Below are 11,931 nucleotides of genomic sequence, written 5' to 3' on the forward strand. Positions count from 1 at the left end.
GAATTTTTAATTATGGATGGATGTTGAATTTTGTCACGTGCTTTTTCTGTAGCAATTGATAATGATCATATATTTTTTCTTCTTTGGACAATTATGACAAGTATGGTAGATTACACTGATAAATTGTTAGAATTCTTTTTTGGCTACGCTGGGTCTTCGTGGCTGCACACAGCCGTTCTCTAGTTGTGACAAGCCAGAGCTCGTCTCTAGTCTCAGTGCACGGGCTTCTCATTGTGGTGGCTTCCCTTGCGGCAGAGCACAGGCTCTAGGGTGTGCAGGGTTCAGTAGGGGCATGCGGGCTTGGTAGCTGCGGCTCATGGGCTCTAAAGCATGGGTTCAGTAGTTGCAGCATGGAGGCTTAGTTGCCCTGTGGCACGTGGAATCTTCCCAGACTAGGGATAGAACCTGTGTCTCCCGCATTAGAAAGCAGATTCTTAATCACTGGACCACCAGGGAAGTCCTACTTTTTAGAATTTTAAAAGGTTATGTAAATATATGTCTATATAAAATTATATAGGAATATATATATCAGGCTATGGTTTTTCCAGTGGTCATGTGTGGATGTGAGAGTTGGACTGTGAAGAAAGCTGAGCGCCAAAGAATTGATGCTTTTGAACTGTGGTGTTGGAGAAGACTCTTGAGAGTCCCTTGGACTGCAAGAGGATCCAACCAGTCCATTCTGAAGGAGATCAGCCCTGGGATTTCTTTGGAAGGAATGATACTGAAGCTGAAACTCCAGTACTTTGGCCACCTCACGCGAAGAGTTGACTCATTGGAAAAGACTCTGATGCTGGGAGGGATTGAGGGCAGGAGGAGAAGGTGATGAGAGAGGATGAGATGGCTGGATGGCATCACTGACTTGATGGACATGAGTCTGAGTGAACTCCGGGAGTTGGTGATGGACAGGGAGGCCTGGTATGCTGCGATTCATGGGGTCGCAAAGAATCGTACACGACTGAGTGACTGAACTGAACTGAACTGATATATATCATTTTAAAATAAAGCATTAATACATGTTTACACACATACATATATATGTGTGTGTGTGTGTGTATATATATATACACATACATACATACATTTTATTTTTAGAGAAGTTTTAGATTCAGAGTAAAATTTGGCAAAATGTGCACAGAATTCCCACCTCCCTACCCTGTCCCTGAACACAGGCTCTCTGATCATCAACAACCGGAATCAGTATGGTACATTTATTTGTAACAATCAGTGAGCCAACACTGACACATCATTATCAACCAAAGTCCCTAGTTTACATTAGGGTTTACTCTTTGTATATTATATAGTCTATGGATTTTGACAAATGTATAATGACATGTATTCACTCTTATAATGTTATGCAGAATAATTTCACCATCCTAAAAATATCCCAAGCTTTACCTGTTCATCCCTGCCTTCCCACCACCCCCTGGCAACCAACTACTTATCTTCCTACCTCCCTACTTTTGTTTCATCCAGAATATCACACAGTTGGAATCATTCAGTACGTAGCCTTCACAGATTGACTTCTTTCACTGAGTAATATGTTTTCGTTTCAGTTCATTGCTCAGTTATGTCCAAATCTTTGCAACTCCATGGACTGCAGCACGCCAGGCTTCCCTGTCCATCACCAACTCCCGGAGCTTGCTCAATGTCCACATCCATTGAGTCGGTGATGGCATCCAACTATCTCATCCTCTATCATCCCTTTCTCCTCCTGCTTTCAATCTTTCCCAGCATCAGGGTCTTTTCAAATGAGTCAGTTCTTCACATCAGGTGGCCAAAGTATTGGAACTTCAGCTTCAGCATGAGTCCTTACAGTGAATATTCAGGACTGAGTTCCTTTAGGATGGACTGGTTGGATCTCCTTGCAGTCCAAGGGACCCTCAAGAGTCTTCTCCAACACCACAGTTCAAAAGCATCAATTCTTTGGCACTCAGCTTTCTTTATAGTCCAACTGTCACATCCATATGTGACTATTGGAAAAACCATAGCTTTGACTAGATGGACCTTTGCTGACAAAGTAATGTCTCTGCTTTTTAATATGCTGTCTAGGTTGGTCATAGCTTTTCTTCCAAGGAGCAAGCGTCTTTTAATTTCATGGCTGCAGTGACCATCTGCAGTGATTTTGGAGCCCAAAAAAATAAAGTCTGTCACTGTTTCCACTGTTTCCCCATCTATTTGCCATGAAGTGATAGGACCGGATGCCATGATCTTAGTTTTCTGAATGTTGAGTTTTAAGCTAGATTTTTCATTCTCCTCTTTCACTTTCATCAAGAGGCTCTTTAGTTCCTCTTCGCTTTCTGCCTTATATTATGGGTGGTGTCATCTGCATATCTGAGGTTATTGATATTTCTCCCAGCAATCTTGATTCCAGCTTGTGCTTCATCCAGCCCAGCATTTCACGTGATTTACTCTGCATATAAGTTAAATAAGCAGGGTGACAATATACAGCCTTGATGTACTCCTTTCCCAATTTGGAACCAGTCAATTGTTTCATGTCTGGTTCTAACTGCTGCTTCTTGACCTGCATACAGGTTTCTCAGGAGGTGGGTAAAGTGGTCTGATATTCCCGTCTCTTGAAGAATTTTCCACAGTTTGTTGTGATACACGTAATCAAAGGCTTTAGCGTAGTGAAGGAAGCAGAAATTTTTCTGGAATTCTCTTGTTCTTTTTTTTTAATCATGATGTGTTATTCTTTATATGTTTTCTACTATATATGCATATATTATGTATTATTGAATTCAATTTTTAAATATTTGTTGAGTTGGTTTTTTTTTTTTTTTTTTGATCGCGCCACTGCTTGGCAGGCAAAATCCTAGTTCCCTGACCAGGGATCAGTCCCTGTGCAGCAGAAGTGTGGAGTCCTACCACTGAACCACCAGGAATCCCCCAGCTGGGGATTTTTTTCACCTATGTTCATGAGGAGTATTGGTTTGTAGTTTTCTTTTTTGGACTCCCTTTCTTTGGTTTTGTTATCAAGGTAATGGTAGCCTCCTAAAATGAGTTAGAAAATGTTACTTTCTCTTCGTTTTCTGGAGAGCTTTTTAAAAACCTGAAGCTGTATTGTAGCCAAATCAAAGGACCATTTAAGGTAAAATTACTCTCTCAGCATTTTTTAATCCATGAAATTATTCTACAGCAGATATTTCATTTTTTAAAAAATTATGCCTGTTGGGAGGAGAGGTACCCTACAAAAGGAGATTAATTACTGCCAAATTTCTGTCTTGAATAGTTTTTTGTTTCATAATTTTAGACAATCTTGGATTATCTAAATTTTAGATAATCTTTAGGGGAGACCCTAAAGACTTGTTGGACTTTTGGTAAAATGACTTCTACTATTTGGAATCCTAATTCTGTTTGACTTGGATTTTTAAACAATTTATAAAGGCCTAATACATTTCAAAACCACTTAATATTTGTACATACTTCAGAATAGTTCATTTTAAGGGAAGAAATATACAGGTGTGTATATATTTGTATACCTGTAAAAATCAATTTGTATATGTGTAAAAATAAAAACCATGACAATTATTGTGTGAAACAATGATTTAAATATTTCTACTTTTTTCTGGAACCAGTGACACAGATAAAACATTCTTACATAAACAAAGGCATGGAAGTGTGAATTGCTGAGGGATGTTCAGTTCAGTTCAGTCACTCAGTTGTGTCCGACTCTTTGCGACCCCATGAATCGCAGCACGCCAGGCCTCCCTGTCCATCACCATCTCCCGGAGTTCACTCAGACTCACGTCTATCGAGTCAGTGATGCCATCCAGCCATCTCATCCTCTGTCGTCCCCTTCTCCTCCTGGTGTTCAGCAAATGCTTCTATTTGCCCTGAAAATCAGATGTATGAAGGGGCATAGTAGGAAATAAAATTGGAATGGCAGTTGAGAGTAAGGGTCTTAAGTGATAAGCCCTTAGACTTCACTGACTGCTCACTCAGATTCTGAACGGAAGAGGTGATAAAGAATAGTGGTTAAGAACCCAAGTCAAGTGAGAGAGATCTGAGTTCCAAACCTAGGTCTGCCATTTAGTAGTTATATTTCCTTTCCAAGAGACTTATTTTTCCTAAGCTTCCATTTTCCTATCTACAGAATGGGGTTAATGATGGTACCTACTTTGAGGGGTTGTTATGAAGATTAAATAAGATGATAGAGAGAGAGCCTGGTGCCTGCCACATAGCAAATATTCTGTAATTAGTGACTACCTGATAAGAGCTGTGCTTCAGGAATATTAATCTGGCAGCAGTGTGTATAAACGATATAAGTACATGGCTTTCCTTCTTAAAACAGAACCAGAGCCTTCCAAAGTTTGTGCCAAGAATATTTCAGAAAGTTGACTCTCTCAGTGGAATGGCATGTCTCTGCAATTGAATTACCAAGATTTAGAGGCTACTCTGAAGGTCAGGGGAGAGGGAGTCATGACTGCATTACTGTTTTCTATACTCCAGTGTTCCCGTACACTGCTCTATTTTTAAGCACTGAAATTCAAGTATTTTTGTTGGTGTAATACCATTATCCTAGACATTTGTTGACAACTTTATTTACTCTCTTTAGGTCCTCTTCAAATCCTCTTTCCTTCTGCTCTAACCCCCTCCTCATCACTACCACCATAAACTCTCCCATCCCCTCCTTACCACCCAGTTCCAGTAATTCCCTACCTCTGCTAACTTCTTCATCCTCCACTACCACTCTCTCAGCAAAAATACTGAGTGAGGATTAGATGGGAGGAGCCTCTGAAGTAGGAAATCTCCCCACAGGAGATGAAGAAGAGTCAGATTCAGCTAGAGCTCACAGGAGATAAGTCATTTACAATCAGAGGAAGTAGCCCTGAAAACTCTACGGGTTGTAAATTGGGCAGGAAAGTTTAGAAGCTCTTCCAGACCAGCTACAACAGAGATGATGTATGTGTGTGGATGTGTGTGGGGGTATGGATGGGAGAGCAGTAAAGCTGCAAAAAGCAGCAGAGCCAGTAGTGGCTAGAAGGATATTTTGTCATTTAAAAAAATATATTAAATAATACTTAGTTACATTAATATTTTTTAAACTTTGTAAATTCTAAACATGTAAAAAATCCAATATTTTGACTTTGCAGGAAATCAAAACAGAAACATTAATAACATAATTTTGTTCCAGTATTGTAACTACTCACTAAGAGAGGAATCAAAGATAGTTTTAAGTGTGAAAAACCATTGAGGACAGGTATAAAAATAGGGAATGTCAAAGCAGGATTATCAAACATTGTCCTGTACTATAAAACATGATGTCATGATATGGATCCCAAACTGTTTTATTTCTTTTTTCTTTCTTTTTCTTTCACTCTTTCTTAAACTAAAGAGAGACAGTGAAGAGAGAATTTTGTAGTTTTCCTTTGCTTTCCTTTGGTATCGACACCAAGTACCAAAATATTGGATTTTATTTCATCATGTGTTCAGAATTCATAGCATTTTTTTTTTGAAAATTAGTGAAACTGCTGCTAATTCACATTGTTGTTGTTTAGTTGCTGAGTTGTGTCTGATTCTTTGTGACCCCGTAGACTGTAGCCCACCAGTCTCCTCTGTCAATGGAATTTCCCAGGCAAGAATACTGGAGTGGGTTGTCATTTCCTTATCCAGGGGATCTTCTGGACCCCAGAGATAGAACCCACGTTTCCTGCATTGGTAGGTGATTCTTTACCACTGAGCCACCTGGGAAGCCCTTCTCGCCTCAATAAACTTGTCTAAAAAAATAATAATAGATAGTGAACAAGCAAAAACAAAAGGTGATCACTATATCACTATATCTAACAAATCTGTTAGAAGTGCACCTAGAATCAAGGCCAGTTGGCTCTCAGTGAGAACTGAAGAACATTTCCCATAAATGAAGTCCATGAACTCAGATATATAAACTTCATGACCTCTATTTTGGTAGCTCCAGGTGGTTTGTCAGAGCTGAGGGCATAGAGATGTTCCTCTGCAGAATCATCTTCAGTAAACTCTTTAAGTGTGGGCATCTCTTAGGGTTTTATTCTCTGAATAACTGAGTTGTCACATAAATTATCTCTAGAAGATGAGTTGTACCATAGTCTAACAAGGGGTATTTCGCTCTTCCAGGATTGCACCAGCAAATCATTAGGTTGCAAAGAGAACCTCACAGGATATTTAAGCCACCTGGAGTACAGACAATAACTACTAAGTGTATAATTTAAGAGCTAAAGGAATCTGGGATTGCCTTGCAGAATACAAGGCCTTTCAAAATGAGGAGTCAATTAAATAAATATCAATTGAACACTGTTCTGTTACTGATTTCTTCCACTGCATTCATTTCCCCTAAAGTGGTACCCAGATTTTGCTGAAGGCACACCATTTATGGCCACATGGCTTAGGTAATATAAATGATACCTCTGGTTTTAGCAGTAGGTTCTGATAGACTTACGCAATATTTCTGGTCATAATAATTCATTCAAGGATGGGAATATGACCCAATTTAGGCCAATTACACTCAATTCTTAAACATCTATTTGAATGAATAAGAATCTCTCTTAACTGCATACAAATCCATATACACCTAGATTCAGGCAGCTATCCTGAACCAGGAAGGGAGAGCTTGCTGAGGATGAAGACCGTCTCAAGAAAAACTAGAAGAGAAAAACCAGGTCCTGGTCACATTTTTTGAGTTGTTGGATCAAGCCACACCTGAAGCCATATACTTGTGGACATTTTGGTAATGTGCACTAATAAATTCCGTTTACTTTTCAAAGTCAGTTTGAGTAGGATTCTTTGTGTGTTACTTGTTGTTCTAACACAAACCCCAGCTGAATACAATTCTGATGCTAACCACCTGCAGTTGGTGCAAGACTACACAAGTTTAAGGGCACAGTTCTCAGCAAGACTGCCCTTACATCAGATGCCCGCCACACTCTGAGGGTCCCCAGGTCACCCACAATTCTGACAGCTGGCAAAAATTCAGGGATTCCCATGATCCCCTCAGGTTCAGTAAGTCACAAGAATAACTCACAGAACTTAATGACTCAGGAATGCACTATTTAGTCAGTTCACTTGTGCCTGACTCTTTTCGATCCCGTAGACTGCAGCACGCCAGGCTTCCCTGTCCTTCATCAACTCCCAGAGCTTACTCAAACTCATGTCCATCGAGTCAGTGATGCCATCCAACCATCTCATACTCTATTGTCCCCTTCTCCTCCCACCTTCAATCTTCCCCAGCATCAGGGTCTTTTCAAATGAGTCAGTTCTTCGCATCAGGTGGCCAGAGTATTGGAGTTTCATCAGTCCTTCCAATGAATATTCAGGACTGATTTCCTTTAGGATGGACTGGTTGGATCTCCTTGCAGTTCAAGGGACTCTCAAGAGTCTTCTTCAACACCACAATTCAAAAGCATCAATTCTTCAGCACTCAGCTTGCTTTATAGTTCAACTGTCACATCCATACATGACTACTGGAAAAACCATAGCTTTGACTAGATGGACCTTTGTTGGCAAAGGAATGTCTCTGCTTTTTAATATGCTGTCTAGGTTGGATATAGCTTTTCTTTCAAGGAGCAAGCATCTTTTAATTTCATGGCTGCAATCACCATCTGCAATGATTTTGGATTCCTGAAATACAGTCTCTCACTGTTTTCATTGTTTCCCCATCTATTTGCCATGAAGTGATGGGACTGGATGCCATGATCTTTGGTTTTTGAATGTTGAGTTTTAAGCCAGCTTTTTTACTCTCTTTTTTCACTTTCATCAAGAGGCTCTTTAGTTCGTCTTCGTTTTCTGCCTTAAGGGTGGTGTCATCTGCATATCTGAGGTTATTGATATTTCTCCCAGCAATCTTGATTCCAGCTTGTGCTTCCTCCAGCCCAGTGTTTCTCATGATGTACTTTGCATATAAGTTAAATAAGCAGAGTGACAATATACAGCTTTGACGTACTCCTTTTCCTATTTGGAACCAGTCTGTTGTTCCATGTCCATTTCTAACTGTTGCTTCTTGACCTGCATACAGATTTCTAAGGAGGCAGGTCAGGTGGTCTGGTATTCGCATCTCTTGAAGAGTTTCCCACCTCTTGAAGAATTAAGTGCAGGAATGCACTGCACTATACAATTACAGTTTTATTTAAAGGATACAAACAGGGCCAGCCAAATGAAGGGCAGGGTGAGACCTGGGAGGGTTATGAACACGAAGCTTCCATATTTCTGCCTGGGGAGCCAAGACATGTCACCTTCCCAGCACACATGTATTTACCAACCAGGAATTCCTCTGAGCCTCAGCACCCAGAAACGTTATTGGGATTTCACTAGGGAGGCCTGATGCATTGGGTCATTAGCCACATGATTCGACTCAATCTTCAGCTGTGTTAGAGATGTTTGCTCAGGTTCCCCCTCCTTGCTGTCCCCCTGCCTGTGCATGAATTCATTCCCTCACCACTTCTCACCTGAACCCTTAGTATAGCTTCTTGGTTCCCATTCTTATTCCATGTCAGTTTCCCACTGGTTGGGCCTCCTTATTCTAGCAGTTTCTCTGCCTTGATGAAGCCCAGGAGATAGGCTTAGTCTGGAATAGTACAGGTGGGAGTTCTTCATCCCTAGTTAACCTGCAAAGTCCAAAGACAATCTTTTTTTTTTTTTTCACTTGGTATTACCTTTAATTACAAAGACCTTTCCAATCACATCACATAGCGATCGTTTTATCCACTGCTCTGTTTGGCTGCCAATCTCTTCTCTCTCTCCTCAGCAATGGTAAGGCGAATACCCTTTCCACGGGGAAGAGAGATCCATGGTTTGTTGCCTTTGCCAATAACGAAAATGTTTGAGAGCCGAGTGGCAAAGCTGTTGCTGTTTGCATCTTTCACATGAACTACATCAAAAGAACCTGGATGTCTCTCCCGGATTGTAATCACACCAATTCTTCCCAGGTTAGCACCTGCAGTCACCATGCACAGGTTACCAGTGTCAAATTTTATGAAATCAGTAATCTTGCCAGTCTCCAAGTCAATCTGAATGGTATCATTCACCTTGATGAGGGGATCAGGGTAACGGATGGTACGAGCATCATGGGTTACCAGATGAGGGATTCATTTTGTCCCCACAAATATCTTTCTTACCTTGCACAATTTATACTTGGCCTCCTCAGGTGTAATACGATGAACAGCAAAGCGACCCTTGGTGTCATAGATCAAACGAAAATTCTCTCCAGTCTTATCAATGCTGATGACATCCATAAAACCAGCAGGGTAGGTTATATCTGTGCGGACTTTGCCATCGATCTTAATGAAACGCTGCATGCAAATCTTCTTTACTTCATCTCCAGTTAAGGCATACTTAAGTCTATTCCTTAGGAAAATGATGAGGGGGAGACATTCCCTTAGCTTGTGGGGGCTGGTAGATGGACGAGGGGCAAACACACCAGTCAGTTTATCCAGCATCCAATGTTTTGGAGCTGCTACGCGTTTCAGGTGCTTCTTGGGACCCTGAGCCATGGCTGCGCTAGGCACGAAAAGAGACCAAAGACAATCTTAAAGATCCTTGTTACCTGAAACAGAGAATATAATTAACGGGAAATTAAGGATGTTTCTCACTATTCTCTCATCTTCTTGTCAAATCTGTCTTTTTGAGGTCCATGTCATCCATCCATTCATCTTTTATCCCTTCTGAATGCAATGATCTTCCAGATGCTTGGCCATTTTCCTCACCTGGCTCATGGCTTTCCTGTTCCTTTCCTGGGCAATTATAAAGTCCATGTTGCCTCTCAGCTTCCTGTTCCCATTATCTCCAATCCAATGAATTTCTTCTTAACTCCATGTCATCCACAGTTCTCTTCTGTTGTCATGCTGCCGTGTCTCCTTAGACCCTCTTATTAATTCTTATGGCTTTAGACACAGTCTGTGTACTCATTACTCCTAGTTACTCTTCCAGCTCAGGCTTCTCTTCTGAAATTCATACCTCCATATTCAGCTGCCTGTTTAGCATATCCCTTACATGACTCACACTCAGACATCTCAAACTCAACTTCTCAAAACTTATATATTGCTTCTTTGAACTTCCTTAGGCAAATCTGCTACATTTCAGCAAATGATACCATCAGCCATTCAACTGTGCAATCTACCTTTCTCATCCCTTCATTTATTCTATCAAGTCCTATTCATTTTACCTCCAAGATATGTCCTGAATCTATTTACTTCTCAACATCCCCAGTGCTGCCAACCCAAGCCAATGTATCATCCCTTTTTGCCTGGACGATTGTAGGAGTGTCCATCAGGCCTCTATTTGTTCTTGTATTCTTTCAACCCATTCTATACGTAGAGAACATGTATGTAAGTTGTTGTTGTTGTTTTTTATGTACACATTTTGTCTTTATTCTCCTCTGTAAAATATTTTAGAGGCTTTCTGTTTCCTCAGAGGATGTTGTTCAAGATCTCTTGCATGTTCAACAAGGGCCTTGCATGATCTGGTTCCCTCAGTCTTTCTGGCTTGCCTCCTGCCACTCTCCCCTCTGTTCACTGGGCCTGTCACACAGGCCTTGCTCTTTTCTGAAGATACCAAGCTCCCTCACGCCTCAGAGAGTTTATACATACAGTCCCATATACTTTGAACATTCTCAACACCCTACTCCCGTCTCCATCTACCCCTTAGAATGTGACAGAAGACACAACTAAATAAAATACAACTCTCTTTCCTTAAGAGCTCTTGGTTTAATAAGAGATTTGTGCTGTGCTGTGCTTAGTTGCTCAGTCATGTCCAGTTCTTCGTGACTCCATGGACTGTAGCCTGCCAGGCTCCTCTGTCTATGGGGATTCTCCAGGCAAGAATACTGGAATGGGTTGCCATTCCCTCTTCCAGGGGATCATCCCAAACCAGGGATCAAACCCAGGTCTCCTGCATTGCAGGCTGATTCTTTACCATCTGAGCCACCAGGGAAGCCCAAGAATACTGGAGTGCATAGCCTATCCCTTCCTCAGGGGATCTTCCTGACCCAGGAATTGAACCAGAGTCTCCTGCATTGCAGGTTGATTCTTTACCAGCTGAGCTACCAGGGAAGTCCAATAAGAGACCTATATGTAAGCAAAATAAATAAATAAACAAAAATTCCACTGCAGTATATAAATGCAATAGAAGTATGGCCAAAGGAAGAAATATTTATCTATCTCTAAAAGTCAGGAAAGGACATTTAAATAGAAGAACCAGATGTCCCCAAGGACAGAGGCAAGGACTTGAGGTGATATAAACAGCTTGGCATTGTTGGAGAGTAAAGGCAAGGGGGTTGTGAAAGATGACTTGGATGCTGTGTTGATGGTTTTATCCAGTACACAAAGAGGGTGTCCTCCATAAAAGATTCTATGTAGAAAAATATGAATACATATCAACTACAGTGCTATCAAACTGGTAGTGTTGAGAGAGAAGGGCCTCAATAGAAGAAGGTGAAGGCAGGAAGTCAAGTAGGAGAATGCTATGATAGTCTTGGCAAGTGGGGATGGCAACTGAATTAAGGCAAAGGTAGTGAAAATGGAAAAGGAGATGGGCAGAAGATATTTTTAAGGGGGAGGATTTGATAGGACTTGAGGACTGAACAAAACATGAATTCTTGCCTTTATGGAGTTTGCATTCTACTATAGAAGGCAGATAATACGTCCAATAAACAAATACATACATGACACAATCCCTGTCATGCTACAAGCTATGAAAGAAAATAGAGCAGAGTAAAATCCCAGCCCAGCAAATGAAGGAGAGAGTTATTTTAGATGAAGTGGTTCCTGTGAGGGGGTGACACCTGAACAGAGAAATGAGCCACGTGAATATCTGGGGAAAGAGTATTTTAGGTAGAGTGAACAGCAAGTACAAAGGTCCAGAGATGAGAATGTTCTTGTCATATGTCTGAGGAAAAACAATGAGACTAGTGTGATTGAAGTACCAAAAAAAAAAAAAAAAAAAAAGGAAGGGGAAAATGGAAGAAGA

The 11,931-nt window shown here is 40.9% G+C and overlaps 1 pseudogene; it reads right to left on the minus strand.

Moving 5' to 3' along the window:
• Positions 1–8,603: 8,603 nt before the first annotated feature.
• On the minus strand, positions 8,604–9,465 carry LOC128044795 (40S ribosomal protein S4, X isoform-like; annotated as a pseudogene).
• Between the last annotated feature and the right edge of the window lie 2,466 nt (positions 9,466–11,931).

The sequence above is a fragment of the Budorcas taxicolor genome, chromosome 3 (assembly GCF_023091745.1).
Source record: "Budorcas taxicolor isolate Tak-1 chromosome 3, Takin1.1, whole genome shotgun sequence".
Lineage (NCBI taxonomy): Eukaryota > Metazoa > Chordata > Mammalia > Artiodactyla > Bovidae > Budorcas > Budorcas taxicolor.